General features: G+C 50.5%; 1 protein-coding gene across 2 annotated transcripts in view; it reads right to left on the bottom strand.

The window, feature by feature from the left end:
• LOC144153913 (uncharacterized) overlaps positions 1-17,559 on the bottom strand; it is a 444,120-nt gene extending 426,561 nt beyond the window's left edge. The window contains exon 1 of one of the 2 annotated variants that reach the window (XM_077685673.1): positions 16,862-17,559. The gene's annotated coding sequence lies outside the window, so the exon portion shown is untranslated. The remainder of the gene's footprint in view (positions 1-16,861) is intronic. The other variant, XM_077685672.1, reaches the window with a different exon arrangement.
• Between the last annotated feature and the right edge of the window lie 7,299 nt (positions 17,560-24,858).

Here is a 24,858-nt window from a genome sequence, read left to right as displayed (position 1 = left end):
GGCTCCGCTCTAGCCGCACTACAAACGCCCCTTGTAAGCTGGCGGGCACCACTCTTGGTACCTGAAGAAGCGCTGTCAAGCTACTTTTTGGATGAGGCTTCTTGTGAGACTTCTTTTGCTTGTACTAAAGCAACAATATGTTGCACGCACGCACGCACGCACGCACGCACACGTGACGTATTTCTTGGGGTGATCGGGCTGCTGATGCTGGAGCACCAGTCGCGGCCTTGCTGTTGGGCATGGAAGGTCCCAGTGGAAGCTGAAAATCTCAACGTTATCAGGACGGCGCACGTCATCACTGTTGTAGACGAGAAAAAAAAACAGTAACCCAGATCACGTGACCACAACGTTTATGATCGGTTAGAAGGATTCCGTCCTGGAAGTCGTACAAACTAAAGATCCAACTATTGACGTTTCATTTCTGTCGGACCCTCAGTCTCATTGGGTATTCAGGCGCGGTTGGATCTTTCGCCCCGTAGGGTATTATGCTGCTTTTGATCTTCCGTCTCGCCTTCCAAGTTCACCCAAAGAAATTTACCATTTTAATCCGCTACTTTTTGCAAACTAATGGAAAATAATAGACTTGATTCAATTTGGTTTGATTTGATCTGATTTGACACCGCGAAACGCTTCTCTGCGGAGGTTAGTGCCACCGGGTGAAGCCGCAAAGGTGATTGACGTCTGGGATTGTACCCGTTATCCTGGAATGCCGCCCGGCAACCTTCCGTTACGGCCTACGCTGCCGGTGACACTGACACTCGAGCTATTCGGTTCTTGTGCTTTGTCACGTCACAGTCAGCCCCTAGTTTCGTTGCGTTCGGTACGGCATACCGAGGCGTTTGCTCATTGGTTTACATGCTTCGTATCACTGCTCAGCGACCTCCCCCCACAATGACCTTTCCGCAGTCACCTCAGTTTCTCTCTCTCTCTCTTTTTTTTTTTTTTTGACTCGTTATCTCTTTCATGTGCCGAGATATTTGCGCGAGGTACGAAACGCCTGTCGTGTAAATGTCCTCCATAACCGGATCATCTACAGCAGCCAATACAGTTATTTCCGCCGGGTTGTTCGTCCGCTCTCCGGACACCGAACGAGCAGCCCTATTCATCCCTTGACGCGCAGCATTTCAGGAATGCGCAGAGTCCTATTGTGCATGCGCGGGTATCTCGAGAAGGGTCGTCCGCCGGCGAGACGTATTTCTGCTCGAATGCGTCCACTCGCTACAGACGGCCGTCGGCACATCGTTCGTTGCTCGCATTAATAGAGCTCTGAGACGTCGTCTGGAGCCGCCACGTTTTCGTCTTCAAAATGCATATGCCTCGAAAGCAGTCGTTTGATGGCAGGGTGACTGCTTTACCTCTCTCGACTGCCTCGCGCGCTCTCTCGCTCTCTGCCCATGCACTCGAAATCTAGGCACTTACTTCACCTTTTGTAGTGAAGGACCCTCGAACCAGTAGCGCCCACGGGAATAAAAAAGCAGCTATGTCGGCCTTCGCGACGACTCACGATCATTCGAGCTTTGAGGATTTCAATAAAAAGAAAGACATCGAATGGATATGCCGAGACAGTGCAAAGAAGTCGATCCATTTTGTTTTTTTGTACGTACACTTCGCCAGTGTGACATCCCAATGAGCGTTTTTAGAACAAAGTCGTTAATGACACCCTTGTGGCGATAAGTAAGCTGCCTATAAATCCGTGTGTCAAAGGCTTGCAGATTTACCGCGCAAAGTGCTGCTGTGTAACGTATACAGAGGAAAATAAAAGTCGGATGTCATCGTCGCAGGCCGTTTTCCTCTCTACAGGACATTTCAGGTAGAGAACGTTCAGTGAGAACTCTTGTGAAAACCAAATGATAAACACCGGGGTTCTTTCAATACTAGTCCCGGACTCACCTCGGACTATACGAGGGACAACGGCGTATTCGCTTTTCACTTACATTTCTGCTGGAAGGTGGTGACTTTGGACCACCAGCGGTGATACTGGAACTGATAATCTGATAATCGAAGAGACCCACTACTAACAGCGGTGCTTGTAAATGCGCAACGAGCTTGAACACGGCAGTAGCGAGAGGCGACCGTCTATGCCAGTGCACCGCAGACGAAGTAAGGCGACGGAAGAACGAATCCAAACGAGCGAACGAACAGGCAGAGAAATCCGCCATCGTCAACTCTCCCATTACACGGTGGCCGGGACCAGCTGCGGCACAACGCGCAGGAGACAGACAAAAGCCACTCGAAAGCGAACTGCGAAGCGAAGCGTCTCAAGCAGCAAGATTAAAGGACCTGCTTTTCACGCAGCCCAATAACGTATCGCGTGACACAACGGATGACTGACTGGAATGGCCGCGGGCACGTTCTAGGCTCAAGAAGTCACGGCTGCGCTCCTCTTGGTGTATATCCGTAACATTTTATTGATGCTGTACGATTATCCGCCGCGAAATCGCAGTTGACTGCCCGAGCCTTGTGTTCGTTTTGTGTCGAAAGCCTTGCACGTGTTGTGAGGTACAAAGAAAAGCGCTCACAAACAATCGTTGCGACGTACACAGAATCGCTCAGAAAATCGTAGCACGCACCTGGAAAGGCTGCAGTGCCGGAGGAGGGCACTGAGAAATGTGGACGGACCGCAGAAGGTCAGCACGTTCAGGACGCGCCTTGAGTATTTCGCATTGCGAGCTCAGCTAGTTTCATTCCACATCGCTATTGGTGCGGCTCGCCAGGTGACGACTCTCCCGTCACGGGCGGGGAAGACTGAGCAGCTCGAAATGGCGCTCGCCGTAACTGCCGTCGGGAGGAAGCGGCTATTCATGAAGCTGCGGCAGCGGCCCGACGAGAGCGACATGAGAGTTAAAATAGCTCAACAGCAGATGAACTGTACAACTAGGCTTCTTCGCATTCGCCTTCGCATCCTTAGATAGATGCAAGCATCCCCTGTAATCTTTAACGCGCATTCCTGTTCGCTACTTGTCCGAGGTGGGCCCCGGGACTACCTGCGGACTTTCCGCAACTGATAGACCGAGGAAACCCATTACTTTCCGCCGTCGACTAAATACTGTGCGGTTTACAAGCCGCTTGAAACGATTAGAAAGTGTTTCTGTCGATCACAAGGCGTTTGTAAGAGTCATGCGGATGGAAATGGTTCCTCCCTGCAGTGCAGACGTCAACAGAGACAACAGAGGAAGCAACGCCCTGTTGTTTCTCCGTTGGCAAAAATAAAAGCAATCTAGGAAGGAAAGAAATCATTCAAGGGCAGTTTTTCCCAACCACTCAAGGGCAGCCAATACAGGATTTTGAGCTGCTTCTAATCTTGCCATCGTCAGAAATTTCAGAAAGCGCTTCACTGATTTCGCCTGCGATGAGGTCGCAGTGGGACGTGTGACAAGGTGACGAAGGGGCACTCACCCCGAGGGCTTTACTCCGATACGCCCTGTACTTAAACGAGCAGAAGAGGAAAGTTTCCCGGCGATTAGTGGAATCATGACGGTTGTGAAATGATGTCCCACGAGTGGTTTTCGTGCCCATTTTCAAGATGAGTAACCCTTATGTTGTTGGACTGATTTCACAAGTGATGCTGCTCTCAGGAATAAGGACAGCCGCCTCGACAAGCCGCCTTCAACAGTGGCTTTTTGCGGCTGCCCGCTCCGTTGTCAAAATGAGTAGTAGAATAGAATAGAATAGAATAGAATAGAATAGGACTATTTTACCTAAATGGTAAACATTTTACCTAAAATGGCTTCTTCCGAGAAAGATGAGCCCCAAAATAATTTTCCAAACTTTTAAATGATTAGGTGGGGGAAAAACACGTTTGCTAAGTTTGGTTGCATGTGTGGACACTGATACGGATAACCGCTACCCGTATACAAAGGGGGGACAACTACTTCCGTTGGTAGCATCTAGATGGCGCTACCTGTTCAGATCGTAACTTCACGTGTCAATGAAATATGTCATAAATCTGAGAGACATACTATCACTACTCGTGTCACCCATGAACTTTACCACCATGCCAGTTGGCAAGCACCAGGAAGCTGCCCGCTATAATCGCCCGTACCCAACTGTGGAATAGTGCATACGGCACAAGTTGCGTAACGACGTAGAAGGCGCAGGCGGTGTGAGTGCGTACAGGGAGTGGCGGGCTTATACGCCTCGAGCTTCGCGATCGCTGCGCCGCCTGCCGCCGCTTCTCCGCGGCGTTAACGGGAGTCGCGCTGCGTGGCTGATAGGGGCTCGTGCAGTGTTTTGGTTCTGTTTCGCTTGTTTTCGCCTTTCCGCGCCCTAAAAAAACTTGTTAAGGTGACGTCCATAAGCAGAGAGTCCGTTAGGTCACTTAAAAAGCAGCTGCGTCTTCGCGGAGTTCTCGAACGCCAACAAGAGCTACCCGAGGACGTGCATGGTTCTGCGCGCTTCGTCGCCGCTCTTCCGGGCGTCGGCGACGGCAGCAGCATATCGCCACTGTTCCCTCCGAATATGTCAGGCGCAAGTGAATTCTACTGCTGCCTCTTTAGACCTGATACTGGCCCAGTGCGGTTGGTTCCGTTTCGCAGCGCGGACAACGAATGCGGCTTCGTTTCGAATATATACGCCGCAGAAAAATATATTTCGGAGATGTGATTACCCGATCCCGGACCATAACTTATGCCTATTATAATAAAAGACATGCGAAAATTATTACAAGGCTGTGCTTCGTTAAATATGTGCCCATTCACGCCTTGCAGCAAGAACCAATTAAAGAATGTTAATAAAACTACGGGAAAATAAACGCTGTGCTAGTCCGGAAGAAACAGAATAGCTCAAATGGGAATGAAAAACCCACTGGAGTTTCTGATATGCTAAAGACGTTTGTCGGAACTTAAGCCAGGTAGGGCTCATCAGACTAACAATACGCGAAATGCACTGCTGTTTCGCGAGCCATAGGTGGGGGTAGGGGAGGGGGACTCTGCAGTGTGTGCAAATGCGGAGCAGAATCAAGCAGTGAACGTTTGAGTAATCACACACACAAATCTCGCGTTCACTGTCGTTTTGTTTTTCGACTTCAACGAACAACTCATCGTTCGGCGGTCGCATTTTTGGAAGTATACAGGGTAGGCAGTTCAAGCGATGAAAGGTGTCGTTGGATGAGTGATAAGGCCCTCTGATAGGCTCCCTGTGCCATGTGAGGATATTTCGAAGAAGCGTTTAGTCGCGGACGCCAATTATATTCTAAGCCCTTCTGCGCGCTGCTCGCAGAGGATATGTAGCAGATGAATTTTTGTTGCAGAGGATATGTAGCAGACGAGTATAATTGTGCATTATCCATCGTAATTACGTCGCTTACGTGGAATATTCCCGAAATTAACACACACTGACCTGTAAATGGTGGTGATCAATATCTGAGGTATGATATTGGCAAACGTAACTCGCGCGCTGTCACGAATTCCGCTGAATATGTAAGTGCACAAAAGTGATTTACATCGTAGTGTCTACCCGTAGCATGAACATCTGAGAAACCGGTGGTTATGGAGACACGGCTGGTAAATTCAGAGCAGTGTAACTACAATCAAGTCCTTGCATACGCTGGTTCCGCGACGCTGGCCTGTGGCACACACCTGGCGCTTATACAGACCGAATATTCCACACTTAGATCACGTCAGAAACATTTACTATCTCGTTAACAAACCCCACTTGCGAACAGAGTGGCTGACACATAAACATGGATTTCCAACGCCCGCAAACGCTAAATCTCAGTCGCGAACATGCTGCAAAAGCAGCGGCGACAGTGAGAAGCGGGACGGAGACTCCCGCGCCTGCTTTCGTAACGGGCCGCTAGGGGGATTTCAGTGGCGCCCCTACAGGCCGCGCTCGAGGCGTATTCCGCTGAATATGTAATTCCGCTGAATATGTAAGTGCACAAAAGTGATTTACATCGTAGTGTCTACCCGTAGCATGAACATCTGAGAAACCGGTGGTTATGGAGACACGGCTGGTAAATTCAGAGCAGTGTAACTACAATCAAGTCCTTGCATACGCTGGTTCCGCGACGCTGGCCTGTGGCACACACCTGGCGCTTATACAGACCGAATATTCCACACTTAGATCACGTCAGAAACATTTACTATCTCGTTAACAAACCCCACTTGCGAACAGAGTGGCTGACACATAAACATGGATTTCCAACGCCCGCAAACGCTAAATCTCAGTCGCGAACATGCTGCAAAAGCAGCGGCGACAGTGAGAAGCGGGACGGAGACTCCCGCGCCTGCTTTCGTAACGGGCCGCTAGGGGGATTTCAGTGGCGCCCCTACAGGCCGCGCTCGAGGCGTATACGCCTCGAGCGCGGCCTGTAGGGCGCCACTGAAATCCACCTAGCGGCCCGTTTCGAAAGCAGGCGCGGGAGTCCGCGCCCCGCTCCCCAGTGCCGCCGCTGCTTTTGCGGCACGTTCACGACTGAGATTTACCGTTTGTGGGCGTTTGAAATTCATGTTTGTGTGGAGCAGTCATTCTGTTCGCAATTACGACAGTGTAAATGTTTCCGACGCGATCTTAGGGTGGTATTTTCGGTCTGTATAAGCGCCAGGTGTGTGTCACAGGCCAGCGTCGCGGAACCGGCGTATGATGGAGCCGATTGTAGTTACACTGACCTGAATTTACTAGCCGTGTCTCCGTAACCACCGGTTCCTCAGATGTTCATGCTACGGCTATCCACTACGATTTAAATCGGTTTTGTGCGCTTACATAATCAGCGGAGCACTCATACCTGACAGCACACCAGTTATGTTTGCCAATATTATACCTCAGATATTGATCACCACCATTTACAAGCAAGTCTGTGTTAATTTCGGGAATATTCAACAAAAGTACGATGGACAATGCATAATTATACTCGGGGATCAGCACACGACAGAGTCGTCTTGTCGTGAGGTGCGCGCCCGCAGACCTTCATCTGCTACATATATCCTCTGCGGGCAGCGCGGAGACGGGCTTACAATATAATCCGCGTCTGCGACTGAATGCTTCTTCGAAATATCGTCATATGGCACAGGGAGCCTGCAGAATAAACCAGAAACTGAAATCAGAGGGCCTTATCACATACCACACTCTTCCTACGACACATTTCATCGCTTGTTGAACAGCCTGCCCTGTATACTTCCAAAAATGCGTCCGCCGTACGGTCAGCTCTTCGTTGAAGTAGAAAAACAAAAGGAAAGTGAACGCCAGATTTCTGTGTGGGATTAATAAAACGTTCATTGCTTGATTCTGCTCCGCATTCGTACACGGCATCCTCCTCCCCCTCCCCCTCCCTCCCACCGATTTCTCACGAAATAGCAGTGCATTTCGCGTATGCTTAAGTTTAGACGAATGTCTTTAGCGTGCCAGAAGCTGCAGTGTTTTTTTTTTTTTCATTTCCGTTAGAGCTATTATGTTTCTAAATTCCGCATTGGCACAGCATTTATTTTTCTGTGGTTTCATTTCCTTGGTTCTTGCTATATGGCGTGTGTGGGCACATATTTAACGACGCAAGTTATTGTCCGGGATTGGGTAATCACATCCCCGAAACATATTTTTCTGCGGCGTATATATGCGAAACGAAGCCGCATTCGTTGTCCACGCTGCAAAATGAAGCCAACCTCTCATTGTGCCAGTATCAGGTCTAAACGAGGCGTCAGTAGAATTCATTTGTGCCTGATGTTTTGGAGGTGACATGGGTGATATGTTGCTGCCGTCGCCGACGCCCGGAAGAGCGGCGACGAAGCGCGCAGAACCGCGTCCCCGGGTAGCTCTTGCAGGCGATCGCGTACTCTACTAAGACGCAGCTGCTTTTTAAGTGACCTAAACGTACCCTTTGCCTACAGTCGTCACCATAACAAGTTTTTTTTAGGGCGCGGAAAGGCGAAAAGAAATGAAATAGAACCAAAACACTGCACGAGCCCCTATCAGTGACGCAGCGCAAATCCCGTCAACGCCGCGGAGAAGCGACGGCAGGCGGCGCAGCGATCGCGAAGCTCGAGGCGTATACGCCTCGAGCGCGGCCTGTAGGGGCGCCACTGAAATCCCCCTAGCGGCCCCTTTCGAAAGCAGGCGCGGGAGTCCGCGCCCCGCTCCCCAGTGCCGCCGCTGCTTTTGCGGCACGTTCACGACTGAGATTTACCATTTGTGGGCGTTCGAAATTCATGTTTGTGTGGAGCAGTCACTCTGTTCGCAAATGGGGTGTGTTTACGAAAGTGTAAATGTTTCCGACGCGATCTTAGTGTGGTATTTTCGGTCTGTATAAGCGCCAGGTGTGTGTCACACGCCAGCGTCGCGGAATCGGCGTAGGATGAAGCCAATTGTAGTTACACTGACCTGAATTTACTAGCCGTGTCTCCGTAATCACCGGTTCCTCATATGTTCATGCTACGGCTATACACCACAATTTAAATCGGTTTTGTGCGCTTACATAATCAGCGGAGCGCTCATACCTGACAGCACACCAGTTACGTTTGCCAATATTATACCTCAGATATTGATCACCAGCATTTACAAGCCAGTCTGTGTTAATTTCGGAAATATTCAACAAAAGTACGATGGACAATACTCGGGGATCAGCACACGACAGAGTCGTCTTGTCGTGAGGTGCGCGCCCGCAGACTTTCATCTGCTACATATATCTTCTGCGAGCAGCGCGGAGACGGGCTTACAATATAATCCGCATCCGCGACTAAATGCTTCTTCGAAATATCGTCATATGGCACAGGGAGCCTACAGAATAAACCGGAAACTGAAATCAGAGGGCCTTTCACATACCACACTTATTCAACGACACATTTCATCGCTTGTAGAACAGCCTACCCTGTATACTTCCAAAAATGCGTCCGCCGTACGATCGGCTCTTCGTTAAAGTATAAAAACAAAAGGAAAGTGAACACGAGATTTATGTGTGGGATTACTAAAACGTTCATTGCTTGATTCCGCTCCGCATTTGTACACGGCGTCCCCCTCCCTGCCCCCCCTCCCCCCCCCCCCCTGATTTCTCGCGAAATAGCAGTGCATTTCGCGTATAGTTGGTCTAGTGAAACCTACCTGGCTTATGTTAAGACGAACGTCTTTAGCATGCCAGAAGCTGCACTGTTTTTTTTTCTTCATTTCCGTTAGAGCTATTATGTTTGTAAATTCCGCATTGGCACAGCATTTATTTTTCTGTGGTTTCATTTCCTTGGTTCTTGCTATATGGCGTGTGTGGGCACATATTTAACGACGCACAGGCTTGGAATATGCTTTACATTTTCGCATGGTTTATATTCCTATAAAAGGCATAAGTTATTGTCCGGGATTGGGTAATCACATCCCCGAAACATATTTTTCTGCGGCGTATATATGCGAAACGAAGCCGCATTCGTTGTCCACGCTGCAAAATGAAGCCAACCTTTCATTGTGCCAATATCAGGTCTAAACGAGGCGTCAGTAGAATTCATTTGTGCCATGATGTTTTGGAGGTGACATGGGTGATATGTTGCTGCCGTCGCCGACGCCCGGAAGACCGGTGACGAAGCGCGCAGAACCGCGTCCCCGGGTAGCTCTTGCAGGCGATCGCGTACTCTACGAAGACGCAGCTGCTTTTTAAGTGACCTAAACGTACTCTTTGCCTATAGTCGTCACCATAACAAGTTTTTTTTATGGCGCGGAAAGGCGAAAAGAAGCGAAATAGAACCAAAACACTGCACGAGCCCGACGAGCCCCTATCAGTCACGCAGCGCAAACCCCGTCAACGCCGCGGAGAAGCGGCGGCAGGCGGCGCAGCGATCGCGAAGCTCGAGGCGTATACCTGGGGAACGGAATATCGCGCTTGCTTGTGGGTGCAGTTTGGCCGGTGTAAGTAAACATTTTTTTGGCACTATTGTTTCAGCCGTGAAAATATTTCTATCTCATTTGATCTCCAAGCAGCAAATAAATAGCCCTGTGGGAGCGACTCGATCGCGCGAAAACCTGCGCTGGACAGCTAGGTCGACGACCAGAACGTGCCTCCCACTTCGGCCGTATCGCCGCTTTTACGCGGCAAACAAAACACGCGGCAACCGACAGGTGTGGCGATAAGCGGGACATCCACAAAAGCGCGACAGTGACCTCCACACTGCCACAGCGGCCTGACCGCAAAAAGATGGAGAAAAGGAAAGTTGGGGCAACGACCAAACTCAGTACAGCCTGGTGCGGGCAACAAAACACGGCTGGCCATCACGACCGCTACGTGGGAAAAGCCTACGCCCCCTGTTGGCAGAGAGCTTGCACTTCCGAACCTGCATGCTTTAAGTACAGGATGATAACATTTGTTCGAATACCCAACTCGAAAATTTTGGTCTGTCTTGTCCTACTATCTGTCGCTGTACTCAGCCGCCCGGCCAAAGAAACAGTTTTGAGATAATGCTGGAACACGAAACATATGTAGGCAAGAGCTTTCCGAACTTCTACTAAAACTGGTGGCATATCGCATAGATGATGACATTGTTCAGCAAAGAGATATCAAGAAAATTTGAAGAAAAACGTATGTGTACTAAACCAAGAGTAGCGTTATTTTCGTTAACAATGTACGTGGGACTGGATTGTGCGACATTAAATAAAAAAATTCTGCAGAAATTCGGAGAACTATCTACTAATGCGTAGCATTCTATGCCGCCTGTCTTGAGTGTGAGTTTTTTCCCGCCAAATTTTTGGTTAAGTCCTGTCCGACCAATTATGTACATTTACGCTATTATACCGATTACAGGTTGCACTTTCGCGAAATCTTCAATATTGTGGAAATGCCACGCGTTGTACGTTTTGCCATTTTCCGTCATCTTTTAATATTTTTCTTATTTTCTAGTTTTTCAAAATTTCGCCCTACCAATTATCTCAATTTACGTTACTATAAGAACTACATTTCGGACTTTCGCTAAGTCTGCATTATTGCGGAAATGCAGGGCGTTATACGGTTCGCCATTTTCCGTAATTATTTTATATTTTTCTTTTTTTCAGTTTTTCAAAATTTCGTCTCAATCAAAATTTCGTCTCAAAATTTCGTCTCAAAATCTCAATTTACGCTATTATAACTATTCTAGGCGGAACTTTCGCGAAACCTTCAATATTGTGGAAATGCCATGCGGTATACGTTTTGACATTTCGCGTAATTTTTTATATTTTTGTTAATTTTTACTTTTTCAAAATGTTGTGCGACCAATTACCCCCATTTCCGCCATTATAGCAATTACAGGTGGAACTTCCGCGATATCTGCATTTTTGTGGAAATGCAGGACGTTCCACGGTTCTGGCTGTGGGGGGTATACTCGGCAAAGAATGCTACGCATTAAAACAACGCGTTCAAAACGGAATGGGGAGAAAGTGATGTGAGACAAATGTACACACTAAAGCAAAAGAGCTCGAGCTGCACCGATCACGCACGCGCGCACTCAACTGGGAAGTTGCAACAGATGGCACGCGAGCAGTCCCCACGCGGGGAAATTTAAGTGAATTCAGCAAACCTTCACTGCATTCATCATGACTGTGCCGGCAGGGGAACGGCGTCAGGGACGGGAAGAGCAGAGAGCAGAGGGCGTTGTGTGGAAGCGGCGGCAGAGGGCTACAGTTCTTCTTTTCGGCGACATTTCCAGTCAAGCAACCAAGAAAAACTCCCACCTCCCCTCGCGGGAATCCCTGTGTAGATGCGACGCATAGGCGGAGCGGCGAAGGGAACGCGTTTTATAGCGCTCATAACGTTGAGGGGACTGCGTAAGCTGGTCCCAGTCGATGACGACGTTGGCGTACTTGTAAAGCGGCGTGGACTCTAGGTGTTTGAGCCAAGCGTGGATGTTGCTTCGCCGGAGAACGGCACACCGGTTATATGCGCAGCGCGCCCGAAGGAGAGGAAACCGCGGAAGAGAGAGTACTGCACATGCGCCGGCCCCAGCGCGTCTGCCGCGGCTATGACGCAACGTGCCGCGGCTATGACGCAACGCAATCCAACACAATCCACTTTAATCCAATCCAATCCAAATCCAATCCAACCGAATCCAAGCCAAGCCAAGCCAAGCCAAGCCAAGCCAATCCAATCCAATCCAATCCAATCCAATCAAATCCAATCCAATGCCCCTCGCGAAAGAGTGTTCGTTATATGAGAGGAGAGGGGGTGAGCGGCGGAGAGCGGCGGAGAGCGCAGCTCGCGCGGCGAGGAGAATGGCAGAGGGGTGGACAACGCCGACGACAACAACGACGACGACGCCGGAGGGACAAGGCGAGTGAATCAGATGCTCTGCATCTAAAAATACGCAGCCACTATTTTCCCCTGCCCACGTATGCCTCTATCTACAATGTATAAAATCCCGGGCCATCACCACCAACGTGAAACCTGGGGAGGTGCGAGGTATGCAGTGTGCGAGTATATTCTTGGCGCCATGGCGTTTTTGCCAACGGAGATGAAACCGTTGGGGGGTAGAGGTGTATAGCTTTGCTGTAAAAGCCTCGTGTCCTCGAAGCACGAAGTTCTCTAGCGCGAGGCACAAACGCGTGTCCCCGTGTTTTTTTAGTACGCGTCACGTTCTAGTGTGAGGCGTAAACGATCTTCCCGGTATTTTAGTACCGTGACTACACGAGACAACGATTACGACGACGACAGGAGACGCCAACAGCCCCAGCCAATAAAGGGACTTCGCCCCTAATAGCAGACTCCTGTCAAAGGTTTCCCAACGTAAATCTGAGCGAGCGAGCCATGATTCATCGCACCCTAACCGAAAGGAAACTTCGCCGTCGTCGACTCGGCGTTCCGGTGTAGCTCGGTCAGGCACGGGGGCAGTGTTGCGTGGAATCGTCGCCAAGGCGACGACATTGACGGTATGCAAAAGCTAATTGGTCACGTGCCTTCGCCGCCCCGGCTTGCTTCGGCTTCGCCCCCTTGAGTTCGAAACACACCCTTCTACAAACGTGACCGGGATACAAAGGCGTACCTTCCGTCGGAATAATCGCTAGGACCGAGATTAATTATTCTAGCAATAAAAGCCATCTTTTAACAAGCGATTTTGTCAACCAATAGGCAGTCAAGGGAGCCGAGAAGTATTGATGATGATGATGATGATGATGATTCCTATTGGTTTCCCCTTTGAAGCGGGGTGATGACATGTCATCTTACCAAAAAGGGCTAATATAACCATGTTTTACACTCTTGGTTTAATACTAGCGCTGCTTACGAAGTATACTGTAGGTGCCACTATAGTAGCGCTGACCAAGTACTGTAGGTGCCACCTTCCGAAAAAAATTTCTCGTGTCACCATTAGGACTGCTTGTATACGCGCTTTGAAGTCGAAAGCTTGAGGATTTTTATCAACAACTTACTGCTACATCGTGTTCGAGGCTCTTTCTTCAATCTCGTTTCTTTGACTTTTTGGCGCGAATCACTTGGACCGGCTTCTTTTCTGTTACACAGGGTGCGCGTCTCTTTCTTTCCTTTAGTCTCGTAATATGGCGCCAATTACATCAGCAGGAAGACTGACACACGCCCCATCTTCTGCAGAATCAGGGTTCTGCGCTACTGGTGTGCCCATGTTCCACTCCCGTGCAAATCACGTTCAAGCGTTACGTGTAACGCAATGTTTACAACCCCTATGTTTCCAACTGCAGCTTTGTGAAGCGGGCACATAAGCACTTAAAACTCCAAATTCCTGGCCAATCCCCCAAGTGGGTATGGATCGAGAAAAAAAAGGAGTAACAGCGACAGCTTTTGTTCCACCGTTGGTAATGTGTGGAGATAGCGCTTTTCTTAGTGCTAGCGCACTGGGCTCCTACCGTGAAGATCCGGATTCAAATCCCATGCGATCTCGAATGTGTTTTTATATTTATTCTTTAGAGCGGCAGTCATCCTCTTGAACGTGCAACAACGACGACGGTGTTTCTCACTGCGGGACACCTGCACCTTTCTGCGTTAAAGAATATTCCGGACCGCATGATTGCACCAACCAGGGAATATCGTGCGAAAGCTCGGCATCCGTTTGGGCAGCGCGATTGGCGCCCTGGAGCAATTCAGTGTTTCGCGTCTTTCCTCCTCGAGCAGTTTCGTTGGCATGAGTTGTCCACCTCGTTGCTGCAGTCGCAACCACTCGTCCACGTCTTCGTCGGTTGCTTCTGTTATATCGCTGAATCCCTCCTTCGACGAACCTCTTTTTTGCAGATTAATAGTGGATCCCGACGTTAACTTCTCCCATACGCACGCGGGCGTCATTCCGTACAAGACGAAGCGGCTGCGTTTATATCAACGGGCGTTGCGTCCACATCACGTACAACGCTTCGCACATGGAAGATGTCTCTTTCTCCATGTACAAAATATTTGGTAACCTGCCCGTTAACATATGGCTTTTACATGTCCCGGAAACATATCAACACTGTTTCATTGACTGCATAGACGCTATACAGTTCTCGAATGTCCCTCAAAGAACACTCGAAAAGACCCCTAACTTGACACCCCACTTCTGGGATACCTTTGGAGCTTCCTGCGACGATGGTCCTTGTGCCCCCCATTTTCTTTTTTTTTGATGGCCGTACACAGTTTATGAAAGACGCGCATGTCGGACTTGCACGTTGAACCAATTGTATTCTCCAAGTCCCACTTTAGTCAAATGATAACAAACCAAGACGGTTACTACGGCCAAGGTTATTTCGCACCTTATTGATATCCTATCCTGCTTCAATGTTCACCGTTGTTCCCTTATTGCCACTATAGACTAATTACATTGAAAAAAATATAGCTGGCGTGGTACAGTCGATACATCATCGGCTACACAACCGGGCGGACACAAGGTCGATGTTGGTCCTAGGAGCGTTCTTAGTATATTTTTTTTACTAGCTAGAAAAGGTTTCACACAAACGGAACCGAAATCCAGGTTGGTACTGCTGTAACGCTTTCAAGCAAGGAAGAAGATCACGCTACCGATCATTGACGAAGGGAAGCCTTTCCGCGTGTTTCAGACCAATAACCGCTTACGGAGTAGGCGGGGTAATAGCCATTCGATTCCCGACAGGTTTGCGGGCAGAGAAGGAAGCCCTGCCTCCTCCTCTATAGAACGGATTTCTCGCTGGAGCAGAGCTCAGGCCAGATGCCGGGTTGGAGACGCCGTCTTTTGTCTGTTGTGCCCTTTGTTGTCCGGACAAGGACCAGGAGTCGGCACGTATCCATCAGCCAATAAAATCGATGGCCGCACAAAAGGCGGCCCCACGGAGGGAAAATAAAGGCTTCCTCTGTCGTTCGCTGTGCAACAGGGAAGCGTCCACGCGGAAGTGAAAGGAACGGAAAGGTTTCCTTCGACTGTTACTATTGCGTCCTAAGTATTTTTTTATATAAGAAATACTGCAGACGATTTTTCGCCGTCCTAGCAGTATTGTCACAAGTATTTTGTGATGAAAGCTCTATTTTGCTATTCATCCGCCTATTTCTTTTTGTTTTCTTTTGCGTGTTGGGGAAATGCTGAAAGTAGCAGTGCTTGGCCTGAGAGGCGCAAAAAAAATCGCGTATGGCGGGTTTGAAGCACCTTGAATTATTTGAAATCATACTCCAGACAACGAAATAAATTTTTAAAACACGCGAATTGGACACTAGAATTAGTCTGTGGTGCTCTTAAAGCATGTTTCCTGGCTTCATTTATTTCTTGTTCATGAAAATAAAACGCGACATATAGTTTGCATTTCGCAAAACCAAGGCTTGCGCGGCGTAGTCGAATATGTGTGTCGCTAAGCTAATTGCTAATAGGTATTTAGGGGGGGGGGGGGGGGGGCTTGAAACTGTCTGGCGTGGGGTCGCCATCTATGTTTTTAGTAGGCCGGGCGACAATATACGGCAATGCAGCGCGGAAGCGGGTTCGACTGTGAGTGGTTTAAAACTAAAAAAGAGCGCGTGAAAGTCAACAATTGGAGTAAACGAACGAAGCGCCGATGATCACTGCGCTGTCCAAACCGTCCACACGCTGTTTTCTTTTCTTTCTCTTTTAAAATTCAATACTCGCAGTACACGCAAAAAGAACACACCCTCTTCCAGTCCGTTTAGTATCAACTTATCAAGCTTACATACTCCGCAGGCTGGAAGCAGAAACCGTTTGTAATCCCAGAATGAGTTCGCATTTCTCCCACCCCTCTTCTCGATCCACTGTACGCACTGAAAATCACCCCTCCCAACGTGTAATCTCATCGTCTTCAGGGCAAACAACCACGACCCCCCTAACAACTCGCCCCTTGAGCAGCGGTAGTCTGCGCTGACCAGCTCGGCGCCGGAACTTTAACAAGCCCTGGTGCGACGAGCCCTGTCATTCGGAGAAGTCTCCGGGCCTCCTGGACTACACGCCACGCCTTTCCCCAAAATAATGTGTATTTTTCGGCCGCGCTCTTGTAGGAGAGAAAAGGAAGTGGTGTCTGTGTATATCAGTATAGCAGTCTACCGAACTCGAGTTACGCTGGCAAGTTAGGCGATGACTAGCTTTGATGCGGTAATGATAGGGCCCGCTCTGCAATAATTTCCGTACGGTGGCCCGAATTTCAGCGCGCGCGAAAGCGCCCCACGAAGTCGGTCCCACAAACTTGGGGCGCTTCCGCAGCCAATGCGGGAACGGCGCTTCCGTTTCCTTTATTAAGTGTCCTGCCGAATGTCAGAGGGAGGCTGCCCTAAAAGCATCTTTCTGGGTAATTCGAGCAATCAAGAAATGAAAAGAACAATGCGTATTAATTGCGTTTATGTGCGCCCGACAAAGAAAAAAAAAAGACATGAGTAAAAATACTCAGAGAACGCGGCTGACTTGTCTTGTGCAGAACCCCCCCTCCGTTTATTTATTTATTTTTCGTGTGATGAGAAATAACGTTCACACACTTTTAGAAAACTAAACTGTGCGTGTAGCAAGAAGCAGCGTGAACGACTCACCTTCGGGCACTTAGCCAAGGTCTGCCCCGAGAGAAACGCTAGGCCGATGTGCCGATAGAATCCGGGTGTAGAGGTCTGTGCTCGCGGACGTCCCGGGCGCACAGACCGGAACCACAGTCCACAAAGCACGCCGCGCGTTCAACTGTCAACGCGATCGAAGTCGCCGGGTTTCACGCGCGCACACAGAACTCCCCACTCCTGCCGTGCCCGTTATCACCACCGCTGGATCACGAAGCCGCCGAGAGCGTGCAGTTGTCGGAAGGACTCGCAGAACCACCGCAAGCCACCCGATAACACCGAGCCGTAAAGCGATGTCGCCGGCACAACACACGCACACACGCGCACAGCCACGGGGAAGCGCTCGACGGCCGCGCCGGTGTTACTCGAAGGCAAGAGCGACTACGACGCTGCCCTGGGTCGACGCAACGTCGGAGACCGCGTGCCGCTCCGCGCCAGCGGGTCGAAGCGTGGTTTGTTGTCTGGGCGGCCGGCCGCTCGACGTTCGGATGGATTTTTCCCGACTTTTCTCTCTCCGCAACCCTCGCTCACTACGTCATCCCCACTAGTTCCGTCCAGCCGTTCTCTTCCCCTGGACTGCAGCTCGCCGAGCCGCGGTTCGAAAGCAAGCGAGGCTGGAGTCGTGGCTGAGTTCGGCGCTGCGGGAGGAGCCTTTGCAACGGAGGCGAGGGTCGGCGGAGAGAAGGTTGAAAGGAGAGCGCGCTTGGCGGAGAAAGCTGGCGACCCGCCAGGTCAGCCAGACTTCGATTCCGGGCCGTCACATCCGCCGTTGATACAGGAGCAACGCGTCACGTCCGGCACACTGACTTCCCCGCGTCCTCTCCGGCTCGTGACGATTTTTGCCTCACTTCCGCTCGTCTGCCGCGCGGAGTTTGTTCGACGTTCGACGGGAGGCTTTTCCGAGAGCGTTTTGTGAAAAGGCCAACTATTCGTGTCCGCGTCTGTTTACATCTTAATTACGTTTCATGACTTTTATGCTAACCTACTCCCCTTGTTTCTCGTCATCTAATTAAAAGACCTCACTGCAGTCGCGGCGCACCGCGGTATATAAATCAAAGAGCCTGGTTGTATAGTGCTATATAAGCTGAAAGAGCGGTTTTCAAATGGGGCTCCGCAGGGTATTTCAGGGGTCTGCGAACACCTACCCTATTCTTTTCTATTTTCCAAACCTGTAATTCAAGAAAGGAGCTCCACTGTATGACACGTATGTTCCTTCTCCTAGGGTGTCGAACCGGAACCGGAACTGAACCGAAAACTGGAACCAAACCCGAATTTTTTGCCCGGAACCGGAACTGAACCGGAACCCTATTTTTTCCGCCATTTTGAAACTGAACCCGAAGCGGTTCCGGGGCCTCAGAACTGTAATTTATAGTTTTTGATTATGGTGCCTCACCTTGCGTCTGAATATATTTTTACCAATCGCCCGACAGCACCACGAAATATTTTGCATGATCTGTAGCCCCACAATAACCCATCAGGTTCTCTTGTTATCATTACACTTAATTTAATGTAAAGTTGTCCGTATATACTATACGTTTGCGTTAGATACTGCCCATCTCCCTGCCCCCCCCCCCCCCCCCCCATTTTCTTTTGCATTCAGAATAAGCTAATCTAAAGCGTATATTCTCCGGCAGCATATCATGGATTGTTCTTCATGTTTTCTATCTGTGGTGTTTAATATCGTGTAAACTTTTCAATGTGTTGTTAATTTTAATGCATCCGGACCCCTTTCTGAAGGCCTTCAGGGACACCATCAACTAAAAAATCTATATCTTCCACTTATTCGAGTTTGAATGGGCAGTTATATACAAACAGAAGTGAGACACAAACACTCCCTGTGCTCTATGTCATCGGAACCTTTTCTTGTACAGTGCCGTTGTGTCCCTTCTGCTCTAAGAGAACATGAGAATTGAAAAAAAAAAAATTGGGTCCTTCTCGTTTCTACTTTTACAGTAAATGCGACAGAATCTCCATATCATCTTATATCTTCTCCACCTTAAAATTAAGGGCAGCACGGAAAAAAATGTGATTAATGCGTATTAGCAGGTAAGCTGGAGTGGATTTGTGAGATGAATGGATGGGCTAATGTTAATTAGTGGGATTGGTGTGTTGATTAATTTTGATTAGAGGAATTAGCGGGTCCGTTAAGGTAGATTAGAGGGTCGTACCAACCACAATATCTTGGGGCCCTTGGTATTTCTAAATTTTGCGGCGCACTCCTTCTCGACCAATCAGGAAATTTAGTTCCGCAGAAAATGGCCGGAAAGTAGCTATGGGACGACCGCCTGAATGCAATAAAATGTCTTTCATCATGCACGTTTTGCTTTGTTATGTTGTTTCTAGCGTAAAATTGACATACCAAACTGAAGTCAATAAATAATTGCCTAACTTATATTTACTATTCATCCAAGCGTACAGGGTGTACAAGTATGCAGGGTGTTATGACGATAACTGGAACGCTTCTTAAAGAATTCGTGAGCGAACCGCTGCTCGGTTCGCGCTAAAACTTCACACGAAGGTCGCACTTTGTGGTCTTCTTTGTTCGACATCAAGAATAACGACAGTACCTACCTGTTTATTCTGAAAATAAGCAAAAACTATTTTCCCCTATTGGAAAATAGCTGATGCGAGAAATGGTGGTCCCAGGGTCTCAGGCTCTGTGGGCAGCCTGGGACCCTGACACACCTAGTGAGCGGTTTCGGAAAATTGCCAGAGAAGTGAAATCTGACCGCACAAAAAATAGCATAAAAAAACTCAAGCTTTTTTTTCTCGGACTCGGAACCGAACCCGGAACCGAACCCGAAGGGCTTGAACCCGAACCCTAACCGAACCCGAGAATATATCGGTTCGACGCCCTGGCTCTTCCTCGTGAAGCCCGTTTTAAAGTCGGCTTTTTGTACAACAGGTCAGCTTTGCAGCAAATCAAGATAGGCAAAAGCAAGGTATACTTTGGTCAGGAGGACTTTAGCAGCAAGAACAAACGGTTGGACAATATGCCACGGAGCAGCGAAAAAAAAACACACCAAAAAGCTGGGAATTGCATGGGGTTTCCCCTAAGCTTGGGCTTTTGGGGCTTCCCCTAAAATGGCCGACTAAAACTATTTCTTCGTGGGATCCCACATCCCTTTTTAAAGCTCAAAAGAAATCCCCGGCACACCCATCGTTGAGGACCACTGCGCTAAAGCATCGCTTGAATTAGCATTTCATGTCGAAACCTTCATAAAGCACAACACCGAAAAAACGCGACACAAACGAAAGGAACACAGGAAGCGCTCGTCTTGTGTTCCTTTCGTTTGTGTCGCGTTTTTTGTGTAGTGCTTTTTGAAGGTTTCGACATGAAATTTCACCAACTAGCCCATCTCGCCATTCTGCTGAACTAGTATTAGTTGACCCATAAATTACTCCTAAAGTGGACTGTGAAAATGTCACGGCTACATGCCTATGAATGCCATTTGAATGAATCAGTGCAGCATACAATTCATTTTTAGGAACATTTCCTGCAACGCTGCTACTTGTCCCTTAAACCCTCTAGCATAATTATTAAATGACTACGCGACAAATAATGTCCCATATTTTCATTAAGTGCACCCGGCGTTTATAAACTTAAAGCGCCCACTCTTCATATACCAACTGTAATTATGCGCATACAAAACCTAATTGCTTTGCGCAGCTGGCTCTTTTAACGGGTTGTTTTAGCTAACGTCAGCGAATTATCTACACATATTCTGATTTTAGAGAACTAGCCTTTGATAAGTAGTTCGACTCCATTTGTACCCCAAAGGACGCTGTTTTTTACTGAAGAAGATAACGAATATCAACAGTTTTTGTAGCGTGATCTACACTGGCCGAGGTTGAGCAGTTTCTCGTGGCTCGTGGAGAGCCGTGCTGCGCAAGTGCGGTACGTGGCGGCCCGGTCCGCTTTATGATCATGCGAGGGATGGCTGGGTGTGCAACCGATGGCTCATGCGTCGCAGCAACACCGGCGTGCGCCTGTGGAACCATCTTAGCTCTGGAGCGACTGGTGACGCTGCGCCGGAGCCGCTTGATGAATATACATGCGTCACATAATGCGTATACCATGTGTGTGTCATTGAAGCAGCAGTGAGCATGATAATCAAGCTAATCATAGACAACCAGGAAAGCTAAGAATAACCAGCTCAACCTGAGCTCACGCTACGTATATCCTGACAAAGCCGAGCTAAGCCATTGCTATTTTTTTTTCAGTTTTCTGCTACACAACGTCAGCACCGAGTGACATCATAGGTGAGGCCCTACAACACAGCAATCAGTGTGTTAACTCTATCCTATCACATTCAAGCTGTACGATCAAACGCAACCACAGGCCCAACCATATTCACACAATCGTATCACGCTTATTGGTATTATCTTAGTTTCTTTGCAGTTTGACGTACAATTTGCATGGTTGTTATCTTCACGGGGCAATCTTTCGAAATACCTATAACTACGCGGTCTGGTCAAGTTGTTCCAGAAGTCAGCAAGCTCAGAGTGCCCGGAATGATAATCGAACGGCACCGGAGAAACGGCGAGAGTATCGCACGCATCACAGCCAAGACCGCAGACGCAATGAGGCTCATACGACGAGTCACATCACGAATGCTGGCATGAAGGTGGACAGTCTGATCAGACTAGTCCACTCCTTTGTGATCAGCCACATCACGTATGTCGCGGCATGTTTACAGCACAAGCGTAATAAGATCAACTCAATCATTAGGAGGGCCTATGAGTCCGCGCTAGGCCTGTTTGAATCTACAAGCACACCGCTCTTCCTCAAGTTAGGAGTGTATAATACGCTCGAGGAGATAGCGGAAGCACAACGTACGGCCCAACTCGAGCGTCTATTCACAACGAGCACTGGAAGAAAGATCCTAGAGGATCTAGGATATGTACGCCACAACGGTGGTGACAACAAACTCACCATGCCGGATGATATACGTCGCCGGATCAGGGTAGATCTTCTACCGAAAAACATGCACCCTGACTGCAACAAGGGCAGGAGGGCGGCAAGGGCTAGAGCCCTCGTAGACTTACACGCCCAGGATAACCATGCTCGCTATGTAGATGCGGTGGAATATCAGCAGGAAGCCCTCGCTGCCGTTGTCATAAAGGCCACCACCGGAGACACTGTGATGGCGGTAAGCGTCAAGTGCACCGAGGCAGAACGCGCAGAGGAGGTGGCCATCGCCCTGGCCATTACCGACGCACGCTGCCAGTCGGTGATCAGCGACTAACGAACGGCGGTTCGGAATTACGCCAAGGGACGCACCTGCAAGGAAACTTTGCAGGTGCTACGCAATGCACGTCCAGAAGGCCCAAGAACTCTTCGAGTCAAGTGGATCCCGGCGCATGCGGGCAAGGACGCGTAGAGTAAGAACGCAAACCACAACGAGACGGCACACGCGGAGGCGCGAGCGCTCACCAACCGCGCCCCCGCAACTGACCGTCCAACGTGGTTCGGTGCTAAGGACCGAATGACAGACTATGGCGAAATCACCAAAGCCTACCGCCTGGCTTGTAGGACCTTCCCACCTTCTGACCCGGGGTTGAGCCGGGCGGAGGCAGTGCTACTACGGCAGCTTCAAACCGGGTCCCTACCCACCCAGGCTCTGATGCACCGAATGTATCTGGAGGCGCACCCGATGTCACGATATAGCCCCGCGTTCGTGAACCTGGGAGGGTAGGGGTACCCTCTAGCCGAGTGACGACATGCAGCGTGCTGGTGGTGACGGTGACTGACCGCGAGCTGCTGTGCTCGGCGGTGTTTATTCTCCGGCCACCCACAATGTTGCCCACCGAGCCTGGTGGGGCCACTGAACTTAGCGGCCAACGAATATCAGGGCTGGGGGGCGCCACACACTTGTCACACCCCTCACCCCCAAGTTTGTCCCACACAAACACGAAACACCTGTCACCCCAGCGAGTAACGGTTCGGTGGTCTCCGCTGTCTTTCACTCCACCTGAGCACAGGTGTCGATGCAGGTGTGGCAGCATCGGGTGCCGCCTGCGTCACTCTTGCACCGTCCGTCAGCCTTGCAGGTGTCACCGGACTTGCACGTGGCGCCATAGTGGCGCCAGAAGCACCAGCCCCTGGTGCTGTGCTGGCAGCGGCCAGTGTAGCTGGCTCCCCTGCCTGCTGGCTTCCTGAAGGGGCGGCTGAGGTCGCCAGGCAAGGCCTCACATGGTCGGCGTGCCGGTGCCACGTGGTCCCGTCCGACATGCGGAAGAGCCGCCACGACGCACTGGCAGGAGAGACCACATGCCGGCAGACCAGCGTTGACCAGGCCGGAAGTTCCTGGCAAATACCGGAGCCCCAGACTCCGGCAAGGGCCCAGGACGCAGCATCGGTCAGCCGCCAACTTCTGCTTGAGCTGCTTCAGGAGCGCTGTGGACCGGAGGTTTGGGTGCAACACGGCCAACGGTGTCTTCACCATCAGGCCCAACAGGAGCTCGCAGGGGGCATGGCCCGTGACGTCGTGGGGTGTGGTCCAGTACTGAAACAGGACTCGGGCAACCTGCGGCCGGAAATCCCCAGCCTTGCTCTTCTTGAGCTTGTCCTTGACAGTTTGCACCCCCCGCTCGGCAGCACCATTCGATGCACGGTGGTACGGCGGAACCATCATCCGACGGATTCCGTTCTTCGTCAGCCAGGCCAGGTACTCCTCACTGGCAAAAGCGGGACCGTTGTCGAACACGATGACGTCCGGCAACCCCTGGGCTGCGAAGACTTGCCGCAGCGCCGCAATGGTTGCTCCTGCCGAGGGAGTGGTGACCGGCAGCACCCCCACCCACTTGGAGAAGGCGTCCACCACCACCAGGAAGTAGTGTCCCTTGAAGGGCCCCCCGAAATGCACGTGCAGGCGGGACCAGGGTCTCTCCGGGAACAGCCAGGGGGTGATCTCCACATGGCGCGAGGCTCGCTGGTTCTCCTGGCAGACTTGGCAGCTCTGCACCATGCGAGCAATGTCCTAGTCCAGGCCAGGCCACCAAACGTGGGACCGGGCCACCATCTTGGTCTTCTCCACGCCTGGATGACCCGCGTGCAACAACTGCAGGACCCTGAACCACAAGCTCTGTAGAATCACCACCCTGGAACCCCACAGCAGGCAGCCCTGCTGCAGGCTCAGCTCAGCGGCCTTGTACGTCCGCTCAGCCAACTCCTCCCCTCAGGACACCGCCTTGACCACCTGCGATAGGACTGGGTCCCGGCTGGTCGCCTGCGACACTGCCGATCTGGACAGCCCCTCCGTGTAAGCGTGCTCCAGCATGAACACTTCGGCAGGTTCAGGAACAGCAGCAGGTACCTCCGGCAGGGGCAGTCGGCTCAGGGCATCAGCAGGTGCCAGGTCCTTTCCCGGACAGTAGACCAGCCGGTAGTTGTAGGCCGCGAGCGTCAGGGCCAAGCGCACCACTCCAGGCGATGCCTGCACTGGAACCGCCTTGTCTGGCCCCAGCAGTCCCAGCAGCGGCTTGTGGTCCGTGACCGCCTCGAACTTTCGGCCCCACAGGTACTGGTGGAAGCGCTCGACCCCGAACATGAGGGCCAGGCCTTCCTTGTCCAGCTGGCTGTACCGCTGCTCTGCCGCATGAAGCCGACGGGACGCAAACGATACATGGTGTTCCTGGCAATTCTTCTCCCGGTGGACCAGGACAGCTCCCACGCCGTACGGCGACGCATCTACAGTCAGGACGACAGGCTTGTCCGTATCGAAGTGCACCAGCACCGGAGCCTTGGTGATCAGCTCCTTGCTGCGCTGGAAGGCCAAGTCCTGCTCCTTCTTCCAGGCCCACTGCTGTCCATCTCGAACCAGAAGATGCAGCGGCTGCAGATGCGACGACAGGTTCGGCAGGAAGCTCCTGTAGAAATTGATCAGGCCGAGGTAGCTCTGTAGCTCTTTCTTGTTCTAGGGCTTGGCCGCTTTCAGCACAGCCTCAACCTTGCCGGGTGCTGGGGCCAGGCCTGC

Source organism: Haemaphysalis longicornis, unplaced genomic scaffold (assembly GCF_048455015.1).
Source record: "Haemaphysalis longicornis isolate Haplotype H1 unplaced genomic scaffold, Haemaphysalis longicornis Haplotype H1 scaffold_9, whole genome shotgun sequence".
Taxonomy (NCBI): domain Eukaryota; kingdom Metazoa; phylum Arthropoda; class Arachnida; order Ixodida; family Ixodidae; genus Haemaphysalis; species Haemaphysalis longicornis.
Note: the sequence above shows the minus strand (reverse complement) of the source record. Positions and strands in the feature narration are given on the sequence as shown.